Raw genomic sequence first — 26,152 nt, forward strand, 5'->3', positions numbered from 1 at the left:
CTACCTTGTTCTTGGATAGGCAGAATTAATATCATCAAAATGACCATACTACCAAAAACATTATACAGATGTAATGCAATTTCAATCAAAATCCCTATGAAATTCCTCATACAAACAGAAAAAGCAGTCCTGAAATTCATCTAGAAAATTAAGGGACCTAAAATAGCTAAAGCAATCCTTAGCAAGAAAAGTGAAACAGGTGGCATTATACCAGACCTTAAACTATACTACAGACCAATAGTAACATGGTATTTGCACCAAAATAGACTTGTAGACAAATGATAGCAAAGTCTCTTCTGCCATGCCATAGTCCACAATGCATGGGTTCTAAGAGGAATGGCTGCCAGAGTTGAGGGTTCTATCTTCATCCTGCTATGCCAAGATAAAATAGCAGTGTTTCAGAGAGAATTTACCTCTAGTAAAATATAATATTGTGAGAGCAGAAATCTGAAATTGAGCAAAGTTTGGAATGAATTGACACAGCGATGTAAATGTAAACATAATATAAACATAATGAATAAAACAAAGAAGAATAAAAGAAACAAAATGTCACTTGAAAATTAAACATTAACAGAAGGAATGAAATTGCAATTACAAAAATAATGTTTTGTGCCATACCAATCATGCAAAAAATTTAATAAAGAACTCCAAGACCAGATGGCAGATCAATGTAAAAAAATATAATAATAATTGCAGAGTTTAGAGCTCTGATATAAACAAGTGCATAACTGAATAAATAGCCTAATTAAAATTTGAAAGAAATAGAAGAGAGCCCTTTTCCCCTTTGCTCTATCTAGAGGGGATAAAGGGAAGGGATGGGAAGAGAGGGAGCATAGAGGTAGGAAAGACAGTGGAATGTGATGGACATTATAACTCTAAGTACATGTATGAAGGATGTGACTCTGCTTTGTGTACAACCAGAGATTCAAAAAATTGTGCTCTATATGTGTAATATGAATTGTAATGCATTTTGTTGTCATATATAACAAATTAAAATAAAAATAAATTTTAAAAAATAGAAGAGAGTATAAAATTTAATATTTGGTAAATAAAGTTAGATAAAATAAGATGGTGAAAAGAAAAAATATATATAATTAATTCAAAGAAATTTTTTTTTCTTTTTTCCCCCAGGGATTAAACTCAGGGTGCACTGAAATACATCCCAACATTTTTAATATTTTATTTAGAGACAGGGTCTCTCTAAGTTGCTTAGAGCCTCCCTAAGTTGCTGAGGCTGGCTTTCAACTTGCTATTGAGTTTATTACTCAAATGTAACCATTCTCAACATGAGTTAGATGCTATCACAAAGGAATTTCATATCTATCCCTACCTATAAATAGAAGTCAAAATGGGTAGAAGAATCAGACTCATTCAATTGTATATTTTATTTATTTATTATTGCATCAATTGTATAATGAAATGTGATTTTTAATGCATATCAATTATACATCAATAAAGTTCTTAAAATAAATGCATGTGAGAAAAAGATATGATGGAAAGTAAAACAGAATTTATTCTTCAACATTGAATGATAAAATTTTAGATTACAAATTGAATTTAATAATTCTTGAATTTGTTGGAAAAAATGAAACTGGCAGGAATCTAACAATGTTGTTAAACTTTAAATGTTTCATAAACATTAGTGTATTCATATTTAAAGTCCTCCATGTAATTAAGATAAAAACTCTTTAAGATATTGAAAAGGGTGTGGTTCTACATCATTCAGGAAGGGAAGCATAAATTTAATCCTGAGATTAGCAATGAAGATATTAACACATCTTAACCTCCTCCTCTGTGCACATCTCCAGGTTTTTGTAGCTATTTTCATTTTCTAAAACTTTTGAAAATTTACATTTTCTTCTCTATTCACAATTTTCATAGCCTCCTCTCATTTTTAACATATGAGTGTATTTAGTGTTCATCCCTGTCATTTACCATGTTTATATATAGACTTTTTAAGTCATTTCTTGGTTTACTGGATTTCAAAATCAAGTTGATTATTTTGGATTCATTTTCAAATACAGTTCATAGACACTAAACTATTAATAATTGTGTTAGCTCTTAAAATCTTATGATTATCCATGCATGGCTTTTGGGTTGGAAAAAAGAAAACACTAGGAACCCAGTACCACGTGAGATCAGATATACACAGATACATTCCTCCAAATTTCTGACCAGAAATGCTTTTAAGTTGAACAAGCAATCATGCATTCACCCAACACAATAATATTTGATCCCAGGATGTTATGTGAGTTTTCAAGACAGGAGGAGCAATGAAATAAAAGCAAGAGGCATCATGTGGATATAACATGAGAATTTAGATAGTCCTGGAGTACCTTGTAAGAAAAAGCAGGATGGAAGAAGAATCTGCAGGGGTCATGTCTGACAAGGGATTAAAGGACATGAAGTTGTAACACTATTCCTAGAAAACTGTATAATGTAATTGGATCCATCAATTCCTACCCTGTCCCACTTCTACCTGCATTCCATATAATTCTAGTCCAAGTTCTTTTGTCTTCTAGCACTAAAAGTTGAACTCATGTTCTTCTTGACATTTCCATTTATTTTTGAGTTGGCTATATTACGCAGGTTTTTAAATCTATTTTGATCAGAAACAATAATTATTACTTTGTTCCATCCTTTGACTTGTGTTTTTAATCTTTTTTCCAGGCAAAATGGTGCATGCCTGTAATCCCAGAAGTCCAGAGGCTAAGGGAGGAGGATCACAAGTTCAAATCCAGACTCAACAATTTAGCAAGGCCTTAAGCAATTTAGTAAGACTCTGTCTCTAAATATAAAAAGTGTTGAGGATATGGCTCAGTGTTTAAGTTCCCTTGGATTCAATTCTTACTACAAAAAAAAGAAAGTTTTCTTTGAATTAATTATATTTTTGTTTCTTTTTCTCATCTTGCTTTGCGTAAGTTTATTTACCAAATATTAGATTTTTTTGCTTCTTTCTATTTTCGGATTCTAATTGGTTTTTATATTCAGTTAGGGACTTGTTTAGCATCTCTATTTTCCAGAGTCAAAACTCTCCATATTCTTTTATACACATTGACCTATCATCTGTCTTGGAATTCTTTATTAAATGTGTTTGCCTAAGTTTATAGCCTGAAAAAGTGTTTGTAATTATCATTTTATTCCTCTTGTTAATTTTCAAGTGCCTTTTTTTATTCTGCTTTGTTTTATTCAATATGTTTATATCATTGCTGTGTCACTCATTATAAGCTTTTATTAAATTTCCAGTTTCCATTTTCACACTACTATATTTGAATATATGTGAATTCTCTCCAAAACCCTGTGACTTTATTTTGGTAAAGAACCCTCTCTTCCAACAGTTCCCCTTGAAATTTCCACCTCCTAATTCATGAAACCTATGAATATGTAACCTTGTATGGTAAAAGAGACTTACAGATGAAATGAAGTCATGAATTTTAAAAGAAAAGATTTTCCTAGATAATCTGGGTACAGCCAGGGTCATGGCAATGTCCTTTATGAAAGGAAGTTAAGAAGTACAATCAGAGTGGACCTGTAACTATGGAAGCAGATATTAGACTAATGCCTGTTGAAGATCAAGAACAACAGCTAAGTATTGCAGGCAGCTTTGAAACCTGTGGGAAGGGTGCGGGGGGGGGGGGCAGTGATGAAAAGCTTTTGAAGTTAAGACACCAGATAGGAGCAGCCCTGCTCAATGATAACCCAGCCTAATTCCCTCTTAAGATTGGGAGCCATCTCACCACAGAAGCATGGAAAGTTAATTCCGGCTTTACTATAAATTACTATGATTTCTAAACTTGCTTGGAATGCCTGCCCATGCCTTGAACTCACCCATGCCTGGTTTTCCCTGACCAGATAACAACCCTCTCTGAAACTTTAGTGGTGCCTCATAAATTGTGATGTTGGGATCTAAATTTACTCCCTAAGTGCTGGACCATTTAGACCATTAACCTGCCTTTGTGTTATAGTTGTCAAAATTCTGTTATCTGTAAGTTCTCAAGATATCCCCCCACACACACACATTTTGCAACTTTCTGTGCTATAAAGCTGCACTCCTAGAAAGCTGCAGTGCTGTCTTCTGTTCCCACAGGTCTTGGGAGAGATAGCGCTGGCTGGTCAAAATTACAAGCTTGCTTTAATTTGATTTAAATTGGAGTCGGTGGTGTTTTCTTTGCATTGTTGGTTTAACACTCAAAACTTGATTTTAGGCCTCAAGTCCCATACTAGACTTTTGAACTCAGGACTATAAGATGATATGTTTATATTTTAAGTAATAAAATTTTGGTAAATTTTTATGAAAGTAGTAGGAAACTGATACAATTAGAATAACCATTTCCTATGGATCTGGGGGTGGGGGTATGGACAGATGAGATATTCTCAGACCCACACCCATGTTCCAGCATGCCTGTCACCTAGGTTTCTAAAGGTTATACTTATGAGATATAGCCTTTACTTTTCTAACATGGTGCTAAGCCTGACCCTCTGGTGTACTACCATATTCACACCACTGGGGACATTGAGCGATTCAGTATCCAAAAGATACAAAAAATTTACTTTGTTTAATTCATATTACTTCTATTTTGGGTATCAAATGCAAAGTATGAAAGTTCAAGTTAATGATAGTGTTTCCACTATATAAAATGTATCACATTAGCTGATGAGCTTCATCAAAGCTATAGTACTATGAATATTGGCTGGGTTCTTGAACTGTGTGATGTCATCAAAAGGTCACAATACATTGTTGAGGCCTTAGTGATAGCTGGTCACATAAAAGCCCTGATGTTGTGTTAGGCTCTGCTCAGTACAGAGATTTAGTATCACTCCATTTTTTTCTCCAGGTACAGATTTCATTCTCAGTCATCATCAGCTAAATTTTGGTGAATTGATCTTCTGAGACAAATTTACCCAATCTGAGTAAACCTCCAAAGAGTTGAACCATGAAGAGAAGGCAAAAGAGTAACATCTGGAAAGATACTCATTCCCCAGCTAATAAGTCAAGAGGTATGTGTATTGAAGTGGTGATACCACCGGTTATCGGTGACTAGTCCTGCTTCCCCACATGTTGAAGTTTGAACATTAGAGAAGCACACCAAGGCAAGCATATAAATCAGGGTTTATTTAAAAAGGGATAACATAGAATTCTCCCATGAGGGAGAAGGGGCCATAGCTGGTATCATAGTATCCCAAGAAGCAAGGTGTTTGGCCTTTTTATATGTCCTAGGCTTCCTGCTTCTCCCCCCCACACCTATCTTTCTCCTTCCTGCTTATGTGACTAGGCCCAGGAATGCTCGGTAGTGTGGCCAAAAGGTGGGAAACAGGTGGACTGAAGGCAGAAGAGCTGGATGGAGTAGATAAGGACACATTAACAACCTGATAACTTCCTGTAGGGAGGGGAAATTCCTGGGACAGGTTACTTTGGAAACAGGTTCTTGATAAGATCCCTCAGGGGACACTCTCCAACTTCCCAGATGTACTCAAAATTGGTCTCCTAGATCCGACCTGACTTGACTTACCTACCTTACTGCCTAATTCTGGCTTCAGTGGTACTCTCTTTCTCCATAGAAAAGTCTTAACTGGGCTTCTCAAGAAATCTTCACCATGGCTAATTTTAGGACTGTCAGCAAAAGAGTCTCTGCAAAAGAGTTCAATGTAGATAAACTTCCTATTTTCATGTTGTCTTGTTTTACTTGACCACTGGCTGGGAAGATACCAGCCCTCCAGGTGCTTGACACCCCCTTACTAGATTTTCACAAACATAATAAGTATAGTAGTTTGTAGAAATATGCAAACAAGGCCTCTGGCCTTGAGCTAGGCTTCACAGAGATGTCTACATTTTTAAGATAAGAAAAATTACCATTTGGGCTCTATGGTAATAGAGGAAAGAAAGGGGAGAAGAAGCTCTCCCTTCTCAGGTATTGTCCTTGAAGGGTTAACTTGCCCAAAACGGGGGGGGGGCGGGGGGGGGGCTGCGTTTATGTAAACTTCTGCAGACTGTGAACTTCTGAACCCCATCCCCTTACATGCTGGGTATAAAACTCTAAAACTATCTGAACTTGGGGTTCAGGGGATTAATTAATTACAGCAAAAGCTGTGCCCTCTGAACTTGGATGCAGCCAAATAAAAATGTTTCCTGCTATCTTTGGTGCCTTGCCTTGTTTGTCCCTACAACACTATGATAATCAGATACTGCTTTCTAAAAAGGAGAAAGCATTTTTTTTTGTTGTTAGTAGAAAAGGAGATTAGAGAGGGATTAAAAGATCAAGAGAAGTGACTGAAAGAGGGGAAAAAAGGAGAAAGCAGTATTATTCTACTATGTGAGATTATCTTAAGGGCCAATGTTTTTGATAGTAAAAAAAAAAAAAAACATTCTATGATCCAGGTTTGTCTCTGTGGCTTTGGATTCAGGTCACCTACACAAAGTCAGAATGTATCTGTCAACATTCTTTCGTTAGACTCTTTCTAATTAAACTGAGGAAAAATAATGTTATATATTTTCTAATAGTAATTTTTCCCTTTAGTGAAGATGAAAGTGGCTCATGTAAATGAGTAAAATTCTGAAAGAAATGTAAACAATTTAAAACTGGCTGTGCAGGGATGTATATGAAGTTATATAGACTTTATATACTCAGGAGTGAAAACTGTTTTGCTTCAGACTCTAAGATAGAAACCTGGAGAACCTATGTGAAATGTAGAGAAAAAAAAAGACAAACACTGTTTTTCTCTGATGGATAAATTGAGATAAGATTTGGCTTTTTAAGGGGAATGAGATAAGGGTGGTAAATATATAGATTAAGTTTAAACAAAGCACATTTATGTGATAGTATTATTCTTCAGTGGTGGCAGGAGACTGATTGGAGCCAACCACAACATACAAAATCATAGCTCATATTTTTGAAAATAATCTGATATTTTCTACAAAAACTTCTGAGGATGATCTGATATTTTCAATATTTTGGACTTGTGTGTTTCCTAATGGTCACTTGGAGAGACATGGAGAGCAAAGTTGTCTTCGGCACCTTCAATAAAATCAATACATATTCAAGATGCTACTGAGTATAAACTGAAACATGACAAGAACATATACCTATTCACATCCATGTGGATACAAACACATAAAACACATAAGTAGGACAGGAAAAACATATCTATCATAATTGTCCACCTATTTTATACCTAGTGAGATTATTTGCATCTACAAAAGAAATGTACACAATGACTTTATAGCAGAAGCTGAGACAATAGTCCCTAACATAAGGAATATTTTAAGTCAAAATTTAGAAGCAGGTAGAAATGGTATGTCTTTTCCATGGTTTAATTCACAATTCATAGACTGGAATGGAAGAAAACATTGTCATCATAAGCATAGAGCTATGTTGGCAACCTTGAGTTAAAACATCCCAGAAAGCTAGAAAAGAAAATAGCATGGAAACAATGAAATTTTTGTATGCACATTCCTGGCAGTGGCACATGTTACTTCCACTCATTTTCAGTTTTAGAAATCTTAATCATATGATCAGAGATAACTACAAGGCAGCTTGATAAACATAATAGAGTTGTATGCCCAGAATGAAAGAAATATAGCTAGCAGTCTCTGTTCCATTCACAAATGACAATATTGTGCAAATAAAATCATCTGAGCATACATATTGACACTGAAAGGAAAGCGAGGAACTGGGAGACAGGCAAGTGAGAAATGAAAGACGGAGATCAGGCAGAGATACAAACAGAGTTTATATGTCAGAGCTGACAAATAAAGTCCATATCTCCATAGAGTGAGAGAGGCAACAAAGGCTTGGTGTTAGAGACTTTTATGGGGGTAGCTCAGGGGTTAGGAGAATAGGAGTAGCTATTCTAATATCTGACAAAGCAGACTTCAACCCCAAAATAATAAGAGACAAAGGTTAATTCATACTGGTAATGAAAACAATACAACAAGCAGATATAAAAATTAGAAATGCTTATACTTCAAATGTGGATTCAACTAATTACATAAAAGAGAAACTACACAGATAGATGTCTGAGCTAGACCCCAATACAATAAATTGGGAGATTTCAACACACCTCTCTCACCATTAGATAACTCATCTTGACATAAACTTGGTAAAGACTCTTTGAACCCAAAAAATACTATAAATCAAATGAACTTAACAGACATCTATAGAATATTTCCTCCAATAAGACCTGAATGTACTTTCTTTTCAGTGGTTCCTGGAACCTTCTCCAAAATAGAACATATTTTAGGCCACAAACTAACTTTAGGAAATACAAAAACTGATATAATTCCTTGCATTTATTAAATTATAATGGAATAAATTAGAAATCAATGCAACAAAAAACATATAAACACGTGGATTGAAATTTTTTCCTCAGGATTTCTCCCTTTTCCATTGTTCTTCCAATCAGGCAAAGCTCTTCTTGTGACCCTTGCCTTCCAGAAGTTTCCCATCAACCTCTTATTCTTGCAAGGTGAGGCTTATTCCAAGTTACATAGAGTTAGCCAGAAGCAGACAAGAGAGTTTAAACTTAAAGTTTTGGGCCACTGTGCCTGAAATTCAGGTGAATTTTACATTTTCAAATTCATTTTCTTTCTGGCCTGGTCCTAGCTTCACTCCAAAAGATTAACAGAGATCACTTGAAGATCTATAAGTACCCAACAACATGAATCTCATCCCCTGAGCTGGTCTGTCTTCCACACTGACCTGGGGCTCCCACAAAGAACAAATGCACTATAACATCAACAATGGTTTCTATGACATACTAGACAAACTTGTACTGCAAGGTCTGAATAATGTGTGGCATTAGGTTCAAAGATATTTTCAGGTAAATTGGAACTGCCAGTATTTATTCCTTCACCATAGGCTCCTTCAAGGATCTGGTGTGATAAATAATAAACTCTTCTTAAAGGGAACTGCTTATGGTTGTACTTCTCAATGTCTTCATTTTGCACCATGACACTGGACATCTTGCGTGTTTCAAAGTATACAAGATTCCAGGGATATTATCATTGCTTTCAGCTCTACTTGTCTCTTTTTCATTCCACAATGAAATTTCTTTTTCTTTTTTTCTTAAAAAAATGTGTAATTCATGCAGTCTAAGGATCTTCCCAGCATCACAGTGAGGAAGGCATTTCAGTAAAGAGGAAATACTTTCCAGTTTGGGGCAAGAATTGGCCCCAGGATGGGTGAGGATATACAATTCACATTCTCATCTGGAACTGTTGGAAGACAAAGAAAAGCCTGAGGTAAAGTTTAACCATAAAGAAGTGGGCAATCACAATGTAAATTTACCAATTATAAGTAGCCTTACACCATTCCTGAAAGGAGAGACAAGGCTGGGAATGTAGCTCAGTGTTAGAGGGCTTGACTGTATGCATGAGGTTATGGGTTTGATTCCAAGCATCACAAAAAAGAAACAAAAAGAACTAAGGGGAGAAATTTGTGGATAAACCAATACTATATATCTCAGGCAGTGGGTTTGCCTTGTCCATAGTCATTTTTCTGGGTTTCCAAGGTACATGCATGGATACCTGCACAATGCCCATGGTCTTAGTCCTTTTCATTCCTTAGGGTTCATGAGATCCCACATTGGGTCATGAGGATTATTCTTGGCTGGTCAGACTGAGGAGGAGACGGATTGTTCAGAGCTGGCTGGTAGGGCCCTAATGAAACTATGTCTGTGGGAACTTCTGGGGTAGGCAGAGTAAGCAGAAATAAAGTTTTAACCCATCATAGGAAAGGCTAACAAAATAAAAGTGCCAGTGTTAGAAACCCTGATTTCATCTTTTTCAACACTGTGACCAAAAGACCTGAGAAGAACAACATAGAATACAAAAAGTTTACTTGGAGCCAATAAATTCAGACTTAGTCATGGTTGATTTCATGGCTCTGGGCTCTAGGTAAAGCAGAATATTATGGTAGAATCTAATGGTGGAGGAAAGCAGCTCAGGACATGTCCACCAGGAAGAAGAAAAAGAGATTTTCTTATCAGAAACAAAATATAAATTCCATGGTCATGTCCTCAGTGACCTACCTTTTCCAGCCACTCTATATTCTTATAGTTGACACCCAGTTGATACATAAGTGTACTTAAGTACTCATTTGGTTACATCTGACCATTCTCAGGATATCTCACACATGAGCTTTTGGGGGACACCCAATATCTAAACCATAACATGCTGCTCTTAGTCTCCAATACCTCAACACCATCTCACAATGCAAAATATACTTAGTTCATTTCCAAGAGTCTCCATAATTTTACCATCTCAAGAATTATCAAAATGTACAGTCCAAAGTCTCCTAAAAAAAGGCAAACTCTCAGCTCCATAAAAAAGGCAAATTACATATATCCAATATATAATGGCACAGAGTAAATATTTCAGTGTCACAAAAGAGACTTCTTTCTATAAAGAAGGATGGGATCCGAGCAACACTAAAATCCAACTGGGCAGATAAGTCTGTATCTCCATATCCAGCATCTGGGGCATATGTCATTGTAATGTCCCCTCCAAAGTGCTTGTGTAGCTCCACTCCTATGGCCTTGCTGGTTGCAGCCCACATGACCTCTGTCTAGTCTTGTTTCTGCTCTATTATTGCAGCTTTTCTAGGCATATGCCCCTCGTTACTGGCATCTCTTAATCTCGGGTTTCTCTGCTTGAATTTTGGCTTCCTTTGTATATCTTCTTTTTTATATCTTCATGCATTACCATATCAGGGCAACCAATCAGAACTCTGACTCTTTCATTTTGCCTGGCCTCCAACGCCTTCTTTTGAAATCTCATTGCATGCCTCCATGACTCCCATGACTCCATGACAGCCCCATGCATTCCCTTAGAACCATCACTATGTGGATGACACCAAATTCTGCCACCATTTTAAGCAATAGATAAGCCTTCTGAGATCCCTGTGGGAGTTATTGCTGAGTGCCTGGACAGCTGAGCATGGTGAAAAAACTTCTTAACCTGCCTCCATATGCAAGCAGAGTGTCCCTATTACCTCTTCTTAAAGAAATTTTTACCTTTACAACCTTGAGCCTGAGATGGGTGTTGTCTCAGTAATTTCTGAGAAGCCCTCAAGTCACATCTTCCATTGTTCCTGGGTAAAATACTTAGCATTTCTTTAGAGACTAAAGCATTTCTTTAATAACCCAATTTCAGTCAAACTTTTATGGCTAAACTCCAAGTTTTTTAAATCTTTCTGCTCTGCTTTCTGCTCCTGATTAACACAGTAAACTTGATTAAAAGTGGCCAGCAATATCCATACAACCATCTAAATGCTGTACAGCTTTGAAATTACCTCCATCAGATTCATTAGCGTATCACTTTTAAATTTAGCCTGGCAAGAAGACTCAGCACAGAAGCAAAATATAGCCAACTTCTTAACCAGAAATGACATGAATGGCCCCTAGTCCAATTTCCAATAGACTCCTCTTCCTCTGAAACCTTGTGAGCTCAATATTTATTGTTCAGCATTCTATTGGCATTCTGGTTTTGGAGCTCCCACCAGAATCACCCATAAAGATCTACTTACAACATTCTGAAACTTCCAGCTTGTATCTCTAAAGTTTTCAAAATTCTTCCCAACACAAACCATCTCTAAAGACTTTTGAACATATAATCAGGTTCTTCATAGAAAAAAATCTCATTTCTCAGTAAAAAATTCCACTTTAATGAGTGTTTCCAATGCTGTAACCAAAAGATCTGACAAGAATAATGTAGAGGACAAGTTTATTTGGGGGTTCATGCTTTCAGGGGTCTCATTCCATAGATGGCTGACTCAATAATTTTGGGGCTCCAGGAGAGGAAGAATATCATGGTGGAATCCCATTTCAAAGGAAATCTTCTCATGCCATGACCACCAGAAGTGGTCTGCAGGAGACAAAATGTAAACCTTAAGACACACTTCTCAATGACCCACATTTTCCAGCCACATCCTACGTTCCTACAGTCATCATCCAATTAATTCATATAGTGGATTAATCCATAATTGTGTTAAAGCTCTAATAATCTAACCTCTGAATATTCTTGCATAGCTTAAATGTCCTGAGTAAACTGTATGACCTAGCAGCCATGATGACCTGAATAGCCTCTATAACCTGCATAGGTCTGAGAAGACTCTGCCCTGCTTAGCCCCTAGTATCTGTGTAGCCTCTATGACAGGCATGTCATCTGTTATTTTCATAGCCTCTATGACCTGAAATGTTTACATGGCTTGGGTAGTCTAAATGACCTAATAGTTTATAAGGTTTTTCTAGGCTCTAGACCCTGAGTAGCCACTATGGTCTGTTCTGCTTCCAGGAACCACCTTCATGACTTGGAGATCCTAAACAATATAGCTGCCTTTATGACTTAACAGCCACTATGACTTGCATTGCCTCTATGACTGAGTAGCCTCTATGATCTTTGTATTCTTTGTGACCTGCACAGCCTTTATGGCCTGAGTAGTCTTAATGTTCTGAGATTCTTTAAATGGTTTAGTTATTATCCAAGTAGCCTCTATGACATGAGTAACCTCTATGTCTTGAGTAGATTCTATAGCCTGTGTTATATCTATGATCTGCATAACCTCTATGTCTTGCTTAGTTTCTATGACCTACAAATCCTCTATGGCCTGAGTAGCCCTTATGACTTGAGTATGACCAGAGTAGTCTCTATTGTCTCTGAATACTCAATGTATATAGCTGTATGGAACTGAGAATCTTCTATTGCTACCCTGACTTTTATGACATGCATAATCCTTATAACCTGAGAAACTCCTATAATCAATGCAGTCTCTATGCCTGAGTAGCTTCTACATCCTGCATAGCCTCTATGACCTGTGTAGTATCTATGACCTGTGTAGTATCTATGACCTGAATAGCCTAAATGATCTGAATAGACTATAAAACCTCAGTAGCCACTATGATCTTTGTACCCGTTATGACCTACATATCCTCTATGATCTGTGTGTCTTTTATAACGTGAGTAGCCCACATAACCTTCCTAGCCTGTATGGCCTTAATTCACTTAATAGCCCCTATGATTTTTTTTCTTGTATGTCCTTCATCATCTCTATGATCTAAAAAGCCTCTAACATCTGCATAGACTCCATGATAAGCATAACCTCTATGCCATTGTGCAGCCTCTAAGGCCCGTGTAAGCTATATGTCCTATGTGGCCTTAAAGACCTGAATACATAATAAGACCCATGTAGAATCTATGAGCTGAGACAGCTATGGCTTGTGTAGTCTGTATCATGTGGATTATTTGTCCTGCATTTATTCTGTGACCTTCATAGACTTTATGGCCTATATGGTTTACTCTTTGATGTGAGTGTCCTCTATATTTATGATGCCTCCATGGCCTATGTAGCCTTTATAATCTGAGTAACTTCTTTCTATGACCCATGAAACTTCAGTGACATGTCCATAGCCACTATGGCCAGTATAAGCTCTGTAAAAAAGTAATAGCTATGACCTGCTTATCTTGTATGACCTGCATAGCCTCTGTGTCCTGTGTAGTTCTATGACCTATGTTCCCTTTATGGCTTCAGTGGCCTAAATGACCTCTGTAGCCTCTACAATCTCAGTAGCCACTTTGACATGTGTAACTTCTATGACCAAGAAAACACTTTGGCCAGCCTTTCCTCTATTACCTGTGTAGCCTAAATAATCTTAGTACCCCTGTTTTGTGTAGCTTGGATGATCTGCATAGTTTCTGTGTCCTGAGTATTCTATATAACTGAATATCCTTTATGTCTTGAGTGGTCTAACTCAACTGAGTAAAACCTGTGATCTGCTCTCTCAAGGGACCAAGTAGCCTCAATTTCCTGAATGGCCTCTATGATTTATGTAGCTTCTAGGACCTACCCATATCAGTGGCCTGAATTACCTGTACTACTTTCATACTCTATAAACTGAATCTCCCAAATATTCTGCATATCTTCTGTGGCCTGGGTATCCTCTACTACCTGTGTAGCCTCTATGGCCCAAATAGCCATTGTGACCTGTATCTTCCATGAACTTTGTAGACTCTATGATCTGAGTAGCCCATATGACCTGCATAAATCTTATGGCGTGAGTAGCTTCTATTACACGGTAGCATCTATGACCTGTGTAGACTGAACTAAGTGGCCAAGCATAAAATTTCTAAGACTCTTTAAAGTCTCTGAATCTTTGTAGGCTCTATGGCTTGTTTAGCCTCTATGGCCTGTAGACTGTATTACTTGAGTAGCCTCTATAACCTACAAAGTCTTTTCAGCCTGAATAGCCCCTATGACCCAAATAACCTCTTGGAACTGAGTAGCCTTTATGAATAGCATAACTTCTATGACATGTGTAGCATATATGGCTTGCACAACCTCTTTTTATGGTATATACTGTCTGGTCTCAGTAGCCTCTATAGCCTGCATAACATCTATGACCTGCATATCTTCCATGATTTGCATATACTCTATGATTTAAGTAGTCTATATGGCCTGAGTGGCTCCTATGAATTAGCTATGGCCTGAGAAGCCTCTTATGTCTGTGTACCCTCTATGTGCTTAGTGCATTCTGAAAACTGGGTAGCCCCTATGACCAGCATAACCACTATTACCTCATAATCACTAAGAATTTTATAGCATGTATGGCTGTGTAGCATGTAGGACCAGTATAACATCTAGGGCCTGTATTTCTTCCATGACCTGCGTAGCCTCAATGGCCTGGGCAGATATATGACTTATATCACCTTGGGTATGAATAGCTTCTATGACCTTGTGGCATTTCTATGGCACAAGTAAGCTCTATGGCCTGAGTTGCCTGTATGTTCTAAGAACACTCTTTGGCCTTTGTGGCCTATAAAGGCCTGATTTGCCTTTATGAACTGCATAACTTCTAACAACTGAGTAACAACTAATCCTGCTTAGCCTTTGTGACATAGTAGCCTCTGTATGATCAGGGTAGCCTGTAGTATCTGCAATATCTTTATGGCTTGGATATCTTAATTGACCTGTATAATCTCTATGTTCTCAGTGACCTAAATGATCTTAGCAGCTCCTATCATCTTTATAGCCTCTATGACATGTGTATGCTCTATAGACTGTGTACCCTCTACAGGCTGAGTAGCTTCCATGACCTGAATATTCTTTTGGACCTGAGTGGCCTCTCTGGGCTATGCAGAGGGGAGATTTTATGACCAAAGTAAACTGTATGTACTGAGTAGCCTCTGTCTTCTGAGTAGCCTCTCTGACCTACATAGCCTTTATCACCTGACTAAGACTACTATAGACTCTGTAACCTATCTAGCCTTTATAGCCTGAGTAGACAAAGTAACCTCTGTAGCCTCTGTACCCTTATTAGCCTAAATGACCTTAGTAGCCACAATGACCTGCAAATCCTTTATGACTTGTGTTGCCCTATGACCTGCATAGCCTCTATGACCTGAATAGTCCTTATGGACTGTGTAGCCTCTATGGCTTGAATAACCTCTATAAACTACATAGCCTCTTTGACCTACAGAGCCTCTATGACCTGAGTAGTTTCTATGACTTGTGTAGCGTGTTTCACCTGAGTAGCCTCTATTGCTTTTGTATCTATGTCATGAGTAGACTCATGAAACTGAGTAGCTTCCATGACTTTTGTAGTCAGTATGGCCTGAGCAGACTCATGAATATTTTATGTCATTTTTAGACTTCATTACTGAATATCTTACTCTATGACCTCAGTAGTTCTATGAGCTTTGTATCCTCTCCTGATTTATGGAGCCCCAATGGCCTATGTAGGCTCTGTAGTCTAAGTAGTCTTTATGGCCAGGGTATTCTCATTGACAGATATAGCTTCTGTGATGGGTAAAGTCCTTATTGCCTGCATAGTCTTCATGATCTTCATAGCCACAATGGCCAAAGTAACCTCTACGACCTGTATAACATCTGTGAAATATGTGTCTTCCATGGCTGAATAGGCCTTATGACCTGTGTAACTTCTATGATATGTGTACCTCTAGGACCTGTTTAGCCTCTTTGTCTTCTGTGGTCTGTATGGCTTTAAAGCTAGGCCATAGCTTCTATGGCCTGAATAGACTACAGGACCTTACCTCTACAATCTACTTAGCCTATATGCCCTGAGTAGCTTCTATGACCATGGTAGCCTCCATGACCTATTTTACATCCACAACCTGCCTGCCTGCAATGACTTGCATAGCCCTTATGTATTTATGACTTGCATAGCCTCTATGGCCTGAGTATTCTCCCTGGTGGAATGGCCTGCATACTCTCTATTACCTGCATAACCTCTTTGGCCTTATTAGCCTCGAGAACCTACATAGCCTCTTTGTCTTGTGTAACCTTATACCCTAAGCACTCTCTATGACTATAGTAGCCTTTATAACCTTCATGGCCTCTGTGATTTCTAATTTCTCTGTGGCCAAAGTGGGCTCTATGTCCATAAGCAGCCTATGTAGCCTGAGTACCATCTCTAGACTATATTACCTCTATGACTTGAGTTGCCTCTACAAACTGTATAACCTCTGTAAGCTGCTTCTCCTCTATCACCTGAATAGCATCTATGACATGCTTATCCTCTGTGACATAGTAACCTCTAAACAGCCAAACCTCTATGACCTGTGTAGTCATTATGGCCTAAACAACCTAAATGACCCATGTAACATAAGGGCCTTAGTAATCCAAGTGATTTTTGTAGCTATATGAGCTTTGTAGCCCCTATGATCTGCATAGACTATGATTTCTAGCCTCTAGGCCCATGTATCATCTTTGACCTGAGAACGCCCTTTATGACCCAAGTAGCTACTTTGACCTGCATATGCTCTATGATCTCTGCAGCCTTTGTGACCTAACTAGACTCTATGGCCTGAATAGCCTTTGTGATTTGAGTAGTTTCTCTGGCCTGCAATACCTCTATGACCTGAGTAGACTCTAGGATATAGATATCCTATATGACATTGATGATATTTAATTATCAATAATTAGTACTTTCAAAGGCATTGTCCAGTTCTTATGTTTTCTCTTTGCCTCATTCACATCCAATTTTTTTCTTCCCTGCTCTATAAAACTCTACAAAACTCATCCCAATTTGTTCTCTTGTGGAACCTTCAAATATGATTTCAAATTTTTGAACTTACAACATCTCTTTATGGTTCCACCTAGCACCATAACAGTCAAGAATTCAGGATTCCCTATGTAATCTGAACTCTCCTTTTCAAATCCCAGGTTCACATTGTCCCCAAGCATCATTACTTTCCTGCTCTAGAAGAAACACTCAATGTAATTTTTAGGCAAGAATGTATCAGCCGTCAAAATTGGGTAAAACTGTGATGAGCGAAGGAAATCACTAAATATAGCTCTAGATTGCCAGCAGCAAATGTAACAGAAAAAAAAAGATTCAGAAAGAAGATACTATCTAGAGGTCCAGGAAGAAGCACGTGTCTGAGCTGCACTGGCGATACAGTCACAGAGCTCCCTGCATCTACAAAGACTATTCCTGGAGTTTGGGATTTGTCAATGTTGTGTGCAGAATATTCATGGAAAAAAAAGAAAAGAAAAGAAAGCCCTTTGAGATGAAGCAAGAATGCAAAACTAAGAATACATGAAAAGAGCTTGGGGTGAAATTTCAACCCAGGACACCAATACCAAGTACAAATACAAACATAAATGTCAATCCAAGGGACTAAACTTTTATACCTGGATTTAAAGACCTAGGAAACTACAATCTCATGTGTTGACTCAAAACCAAGTTCATTCATTCACTTATATGCTACAGGACACAATGTTTCTGATGCAAATTGAAGTAATCCATCATTTTTCTTCTTAGTCAAATAGATGCTATACTTATACTACTTATTGAATCCACTTTCTTCCCAGAGTTATATATTTAGAAGACCTTAGCACAATCTAGCATAGGGAAATTGTTTGCTATGTATTTGTTACAATTACTTTATGTAATTGTTCTTTTTGTCATTTCACTAGAGCAAAAATTTTGCAACATTTTGACTCTAGGGACCTGAAGCATTGAGCTCTGATCCACTTTTGTAACTTTAATTACTATACTCCTCTCACTTCACCTTTCTATTGTCCAATTTTCTGTGCTGTGAGCCTTTCTTCAGTATGAAAGCTCTCACAGGCCCATGGTTAGTCAAAAAGATATTACTTTCAACCCACAATATGACCACAGCATGTTATTTTTGCTACTTCAGACACAAAATGAATTTACTCAGGCTTACCTTAAGAAAAATAATGGCTGACCATGTTAAAAGGAGAAAAGCAGTCCTGAGATCCATTAGCTGAGTGTTACTTGACTATGCTCAAATGTGTGGCAAGGAGCTAGCTCTTGGTGCTCTCCTACTGAATAATTTCACAGAACATCAACATCAGACAAGACCCTATGTGACAATAGTGAGTCAACATGAATACAAAGCAACTCTATAATCACTTTGTGAACACAGACAAAATCCTGAGTATTATCCTAACCACAAAAAAATGAGCAAATATTCCCTACCTTGGCTATTACCAGTGACTACTGCTGCTTCTTAAAAATTCTTTACCAGGGCTGGGGTTGTGGCTCAGTGGCAGAGCACTTGCCTAGCATGTGTGAGGGTACCAGGTTCAATTATTGGAGATCTCTCCCTCTCTCTCTCTCTCTCTCTCTCTCTATATATATATATATATCTCCATTGACAACTAAAAAATATTTTTTACTTATCAGTTGTAGCCTGTCTTTGTGATACCACCGGTTATCAGTGACAAGTTCTGCTTCCTCACATGTTGAAGTTTGAACATTAGAGAAGCACATTGTGTTGGGTGTGAGGGAAACTCCCCACTGAAGTTAAGTCTCCCACAATATCACGGAATCCCTTACGCCTCAGCGCCAAATTCAAAGGTTTTTCTCCACCAATCCCCGCTGGACAGTTTCCGATTGCTGTTCCAGGGTCACCCTGCAAATCAGCACCCACCACATCACCTACACAACCCTTCTTCCGAAGCTTGCAAGCTCACACTCTCTGCCCTCTTTCTCTTCCTCTCTGCACTCTTCCTCTTCTTTCTCTCCTCTCTTCTACTCTCTCTCTGCTCTCTTCCTTTGCTCTCTGCCTCTCCTTTTCTTCCCCTTCGGGCAGCCAGCCGCCCGCCCCCCATAAAATCTCTTGGTTGAATCTTCTTCTTGGCAAGCATATAAAGCAAGGTTTATTTAAAAAGGGATAACACAGACTTCTTCCTCAGGGGAGAAGGGGGCCATAGATGGTATCCTGGTATCCAAAGAAGTGAGGTGTTCTGCCCTTTTTGTATGTCCTAGGCTTCCTTTGTTCTCCTGCCTTTTTATTTTTTAATATTTATTTTTGAGTTGTAGCTGGACACAATAACCTTTATTTTATTTATTTATTTTTATGTGGTGCTGAGGATCAAACCCAAAACCCTGCACATGCTAGCCACAACCCCAGCCTGGTTCTCCTGCCTTTCCCCTCTTATCTTTCTTTTCCTGCCTATGTGACTAGGCCCAGCACTAAGCCTAGGAATGTTTGGTGGGATAGCCCAAAGGTAGGAAGCATGTGGGCTGAAGGGGGAAGGGCAGGATGAATTAGCCAAAGACACATTAACAACCTTCTAGCTCCCTAAAGGGAGGGGAAATTCCTGAGACACTTTACCTTGGATACAGGATGGAGCAGGGATAAGTTCTTGATAAGGGTAGAGGAAGGGCTCTGAAGTAATTAACATTTCAATCCCTCAGGGGACAATTTCCAAATTCCCAGACTCAAAATTAGCCTCCTTGGTCTGACCTGACTTGATTTACCTATCTGTACTGACTGCCTGTCTAATTCTGGCTTCACTTGGCCTAGTCTTTCATGCTTCCAGAATCCATTTCATTTTTCCAGAAACTGAATCTTTAAATCTTCCATAAACCAATCAGATAATTCATTCTCTTTTTTTTTCTTTCTTTCTTGTAGTTGATGGGGTTGAACTCAGGTCCTCACCCATGCAAATGCTCTTCCAATATGCTTGTTTCCCTGGCTCAAGATATTAGTTATAGAGTTACCCACAAATCCTCACAGCAGTCAATGTAGAGCAAATGGCCAAATTCAATTTTGTTTACACTGATCATGAGAAAATGATATTGAGCCAATTCGTCAAAGAAGGGCTGAAACAGGAATTAAGATCTTTAAGCTACAGTCAAGACCTCAGGACTTCCAAGCTGGGTTTGGCTCTACACTTGGAGCTGACTCAGGGAATGTCTTAGAGTTCAGACTTAAAAATCACAAAGTGGAGAGGCAGTGGAGGAGAGCACAGTGGAAGTCAGTGTCCAGCTCCATTGGTGATCAGTAGACATCAGCTGAGGAGTCATCTCCATTGTCACCATTCCAGCTGTTCTGCTTTTCAACAAACTGTGCACAGCGCTAAAGCTCCAGGCATTTTGCCAGATGCTGGCAATGTGAAGATGAAGGACATCACTGCCCTTTAGTCAGGTCAGGGAGGTAGGTATGGAGACAAACTATGACATCAGAAATGACACCTGACCTATGATGTACCCACTCCAAGAGAGTCAGTAGCAAATACGGCCACCTGGAATCCATCCCCTTTAATCAGTATTTCTATTTTTTTGGAGAGATAATTAATTAGGAGAAATATTATATAGGCTTAAGCAGACACAAATATAAATATTAGTTTTGTGTAAAATGGAGACATTTCATATTAATAAGTGAAATAATATCAGGATTTGTAATTTTCATATAGAGATGAAATTGTGAACATCTCTACCTCATACCCTAAAGTAATAAAAGCCATAAATAAGGACCTAAATATGAAAATTTAAATTTCACCACAAGAAAACATAGAATATCTATGACATTGCAATCAGAATTTTTTTTCTTCTTTCTTTTTTTTCTTTTTCTTTCTTTCTTTTTATTTTTATTTTTTTGTACTGGGAAGTGAATCCAGGGGCACTCAACCACTAAGCCACATCCCCAGCCTTTTTTTGTATTTTATTTAGTGACAGGATCTCATTAAATTGATGAGGGCCTTGCTAAATTGCTGAGGCTAGCTTTGAACTCTCTATTCTCCTACCTTAGGCTCCTGAGCTGCTGGGATTACAGGTGTGCACCACCACGCCCAGCCAGACAAAATTTCTTAAACAAATTTTGGAAATCAGATATTATAAAGTAGATGTCATTGAAAAATTTGATTCATTTAACCTTATTGAACTGCCTATATCTGTTGATCAATACAAGAGATACGTTAAAAGTGGCATTACTTTTGGAGAAAGCATAGTAAATAACAAAAGACAAATATACAGGATACATAATAAAGCATATGTATGTATATTTTTAAAGTTCTAAAGTTTGCAGATTTATGAAAAAAGATTTCAAATTTGTTAAGCTTAATTTAGTAAAGGTTATTAAATGTTTATAACAAACATTTGAAGTCAAAAAAGAGGAAATGAGCCAGGCTCAGTGGCACATGGATATAATCCCAGCAGTTCAGAAGGCTGAGGCAGGAGGCCATGAGCTCAAAGCCAGACTCAGAAAAGTGAGGTGCTAATCAATCCAGTGAGACCTTTTCTCTAAATAAAATGCAAAATAGGGCCGGGAAGTGGCTCAATGGTGGAGTGCCCCTAAGCTCAATACCTAGTACCAAAAAGAAAGAGAGAGAGAGAGAGAGAAGAGAAGAAAAGAAAGAAATGAAAACAATAACCTTATCACCAGGTTACTTACTCTGGGCCACCAGCCAAATCTCTTGCAACTCAACATTACCCATGAGGGTGCCATTGTGGTGGCCCTGGGTATGTACAAGGAGATCAAGTGGGCAAATCCAGAAGCAGGAAAAGAGAGAAAGGAGAGCCTGAGGCACAGGGCAATTTCTCAGGTCTTACTAAGCTCTGAGTTTTAGCCCAAAGCCAACCCAGTCCGTCTCCTTCCCCATCAGGTCTTTCTAGTTCCTTCTTTCTCCTTCCCCTCTCCCTAGCACCTCTTTGACAGCCATATCCTTTGAAATTCCGAGGTACACTTGTGATACTCACCAGTCCAGCTAGGGGTGTCTCCAGATTTTGTGGAGGAGGAAGCTCACGTAATTGGGGGAGGGTTAGAGAAATCTATTTAAGGAAGACTTAAAAATATTAAGTATGCAAGTTACAAGAACACATGGCTAGGGGCTTTCTCAGAAGCTCTGAGGGTTCATTAACTTTATTCGACTGTTTTAGTTTTATAGTGAACTTTCCTCCAAATGCATTTTCTAACTGTTAAACTACCTGAATGTTCATTTCCCATCCATGGTCAGAGCCCTACACGCTTGCATTGGGAGGATAAAGGAAATGATGGAGAGGAATAACTATTTTAAGATCTCTCAGAACTTTGTTTCAGTTGGAAACTGTCATCAGACTGAGCGACAATAACCCCACTTAGAAAATCCACATTCCCAATAGGCTTCACATGCTTCACACTGCCTCTGGCCTCCCGGTGCTTTGACATTAGCTTCCCACTAGGTGGCATCAGAGGGTCGTAAACCCAGGACTGCTTTTGTAGGAGGAAGCTCTAAAGGCGCCTAAAGGAGTCCTTTCTCTTCCTTTAGCTACTAAGTGCGCTGTGGAAGTCTCCTTGGGTCCCCGTGGAGAGAAAACCCGGTTGCACCAGGCATCAGAGTGGTCGACAGGTAAACTGAGGCAAACGAAACTGGAGAACACAGCTTAAAGAGCTGCTCTTAGAAAGGAGGTGGGTTCAGGGGCAAAGCCCCCACTGCTGCCCAGGCTTACACCTGAAGATCCAGGGCCTCTAGGCTGTCAGCACGGGCGCCTGCCCTGAGCACAGTCCCTTTTTTCTGGTGGCTGCATTGGCATCAGAGGATGATGCCAATCTGGGGCCGCTGTATCTGAAAGGCAGGTTTCATCTCTGGGATGGTACACCTGTGGCTGTGATCTGGCTCCCCACTCCCCCAAGGCCTTCTGCTCCTTTATTAGGGCTGACCCCTGCTTACCCAACACCTGTACTGCCAGCCACGTGTCCAGGAGGAGCCTCTCTCGCCTGGTAGCAGTAAGCAAGCCAAAGGGCGTGAACTCCACCAGGTTCCCAGATACCAATCGCAGACTCTAAGCTGAACTCACTTAGAATTCATGGAATCTGTGGAAGCCTTTGGATTCACCCTTCGAAAGCCAGCAGAGAGAAGGTGTCACCTGAAAAACAAGGTGACAGCATCATCACCATTGGGGGCAAGAAGCAGATGCCAGGATGCAGGGTCTGCTTCTCTCCAACATATGCAGGCATATGGCAGAGCTCGAGTCGCTGGTATATGAGCCAGTGTAAGCGTTGGATTCAGGCTGCTGTGCTAGCATTCAGTTTTTCATTGAATCATAACTTGCATATGCAGTCGTTTAACCCTCACTGCGAAGAAATCTGTAATCCTAGTGTATCAAGTGAAAAAAATGTGCTCATAGGAGTTAATTTAAATTTATCCCAAATACTACAACTCTCACGCCAACCAATGTTTTAAGTTTTGAACTTACTGGGGCTTTGGGGTTGTTTGTTTTTTCTTTTTCAGCTCCCCAAATGATTTTGATGCTAGGAAGGGCTGAGAACATCGCTCCAGGAAAATGTAGTGAGTTCTGAGTCCCTTTCCTCCCACCATGTTTCCCAACTTTCTATTTTTCTACCATCGTTTCCTGTGTTCCTTTTCCTAGAAGCTCCTGCAACTCTCCTAAAAGGTTAGCTTTTTCCCTATGTTCTCAAACCATCCAGGTTGGAGACAAGCCAGGAGCCAATACAACAGCAGTCCCTCACTGCCTCCCCCACCCCAGCCCCACACATCCTCAGTAGGCTTAATTAAATTCCCCCCACCCTAATACACACACACTCTTAGGATGGCCTAGGACTGGGAGAATGGTGCTGATCACAGCTCCCAACTTGCTCTTGAATCTCAGCTCACTCCCCTCTCTCCTCTTTGGTAAAGAATAAAAAGCTGCTGCAGCTGAGTTCCATCACTAGGACCACAGCCCTAATAACTTTATGTAACTCCAGTGCTTCACCTCATTCCCAGCTTCCTTCCATACCTTGATTTTTGTGTTAGAAATGAGATAATGAATGGGGAGTCAGATGGGGTAATATATAACAAGATCCTGTGGACATAATATCATCCTCTGATGCCAATACAGCCACCAGAAAAAAAAAAAAAAAAAAAAAGGACTCGGAGAGGGGAATCCTGATCCCTTACAGAAAGTAAAAGTTTCAAGGGATGATGGTAGGTGAGAGAGTAAGCAGTCTAAGGGCAGAACTCTATGTGTTTCACTTTTTCTTAGTAATTATCACAGTGCCATTAAATGATTTGTTAGTGTGTATGAATGGAGGGACTCAGACAATCCTGATAAGAGAACTAAGTGTCTAATCTCTGCCCCTCAGCTATTTAAAAAGCACACGGTAGACAATCCATGTTGAACATTTTGGTTTGGGTTTGTTTGTGTCGTAAACTTGCAGATACAAATAAAGATGTGAGTTAGAGAAATTCCTTGGTCTTAAGTGAAAATAACAGATGTGAATTATGTAATAGAAATTTATATAGATGGGCACAGTGGCACACAGGTCTGTAATCCCAGCTGCTGGAAGGAGTGAAGCAGGAGTATGGCAAGTTCTAGGTCAGCCTGGGAGACATAGGCTTTGCCTCAATGTTAAAAGGGAGTAGGGAGCAAGATGTGTAGCTCAGCGGTATAGCACCACATTCCCTGTTAGTACAAGTACCATAACAAACAAACAAAAACCTGACATTCATTCATATTAAAAATCTTTATTTTCACACAAGGATTTATCTGCCTCCAGATTCAAATTTTAAATAAATCTGACCAAGAAGCAAATGATTCCAATTTAAGTATGAATATCATGGACAAATGGTCCCATAATAATTCCAGATGGCAAAAAGGTAACTGCTTTCATACAGAGAAAGGAGAGACAGGGCCAACAGGGAGAAAAAGGAAGAGGGTCCCATGGGGAAACTTCCAGTTGGCTTTGCATCGCCCTCAGATGGCAGGCAGGCCCTGTGCAGCCTGGTTGCAGGAGGTGGTCCTAGGGCTTTGCCCAAGTCACATAGTTGTGGTGGTTGAGCTGGGACCACAGATTTCCCCGACTGCCTCTGGGCTGGGGCAGGAGGAGCACAGCTTTCCTAGATCTTAGGTGCGGTCCTGGTCTTCCCCAGCCTCCAGAACTTCGAATATTGTTGCCTCTTTGTACTTCAGGTATGGTCGCCTGAGATTACTGTGTCTCCAGGAGGGGATGCTGGCTTCAATTGGTGCCAATCTTCAGGGAAGTTGGGCAGTTTCTGAGCAGGGGGCTTCACTGTGGCTTGCAGAATCGTTCTGGGCAGAGCAGCGAGGATGCCATCTGCTTTGGAGGGACTGAGCGAGGTTCCCCTCACCTCACACCCTTGGAAAATCATTTCCAAACTCCTAGGACCCGATTGGCAGAGTGCTCCTCAAACTCTAATGCAAAAAGGAATCACCAGCTCATACTTTAAAAAGAGATTCTGATTCAGTAGGTGGACCGTGAGAGTGCAGTTGTAACCAGCTCTCCAATGAAGCACACACAAAAGGACCACACCATGGAGTACTAGTTGACTAAAAACCACAACCAATATGACCTGGGCCTACAGGGCAAAGCCTTTTCTATTTTCTTTTCACAAACCAGACCCTGCTATTAGCTGCTGCAACCACCACTATAGAAAAGGGAAGAGAAAATCTTTGCTTGGTGAGGTATGAAGAGCTGTGATTTCTATGTGCCATTAGGCAGGGAAGTATAAACGAAACTCTACGCTCTTGATTTCTGCTTTGGATCAGTCAGAAAGGCTTGTCATTGATACCCTGGTGCTCCAACATCCTCCCTTTCAAATGTTTGGATATACTTGGGGGTTTTGATGGCATTGGGAAATAAAGTTTTATTTTAGTCAGTTAAAACTTACGTCTCAGTAACATCATTTTAATTTCAGTGGCCTTTAGTGATTAAAAGATACCTTTTATGATTTATCACTATCTCCTTCTTTATCTATGCCTTCAGATATTTTTCTCTATTTTCTAAAACACCTTTTCATAAACCTAGAACAATAATTAGCAATGGGAGATCAAGAGTCTTTGTCTTTTCACATATAATGTCAGGAAAAGAGTAGAGTCCATTTATCCAAATGCATTCAATTAAGAATCAAAATTAAGTCCCCCCTCCCCACCCTTTTTGAGAAAA

The sequence above is a fragment of the Marmota monax genome, unplaced genomic scaffold (assembly GCF_021218885.2).
Source record: "Marmota monax isolate L192 unplaced genomic scaffold, Marmota_monax_Labrador192_F-V1.1 WCK01_AAM20220418_F8-fsc00139, whole genome shotgun sequence".
Classification (NCBI taxonomy): Eukaryota; Metazoa; Chordata; class Mammalia; order Rodentia; family Sciuridae; genus Marmota; species Marmota monax.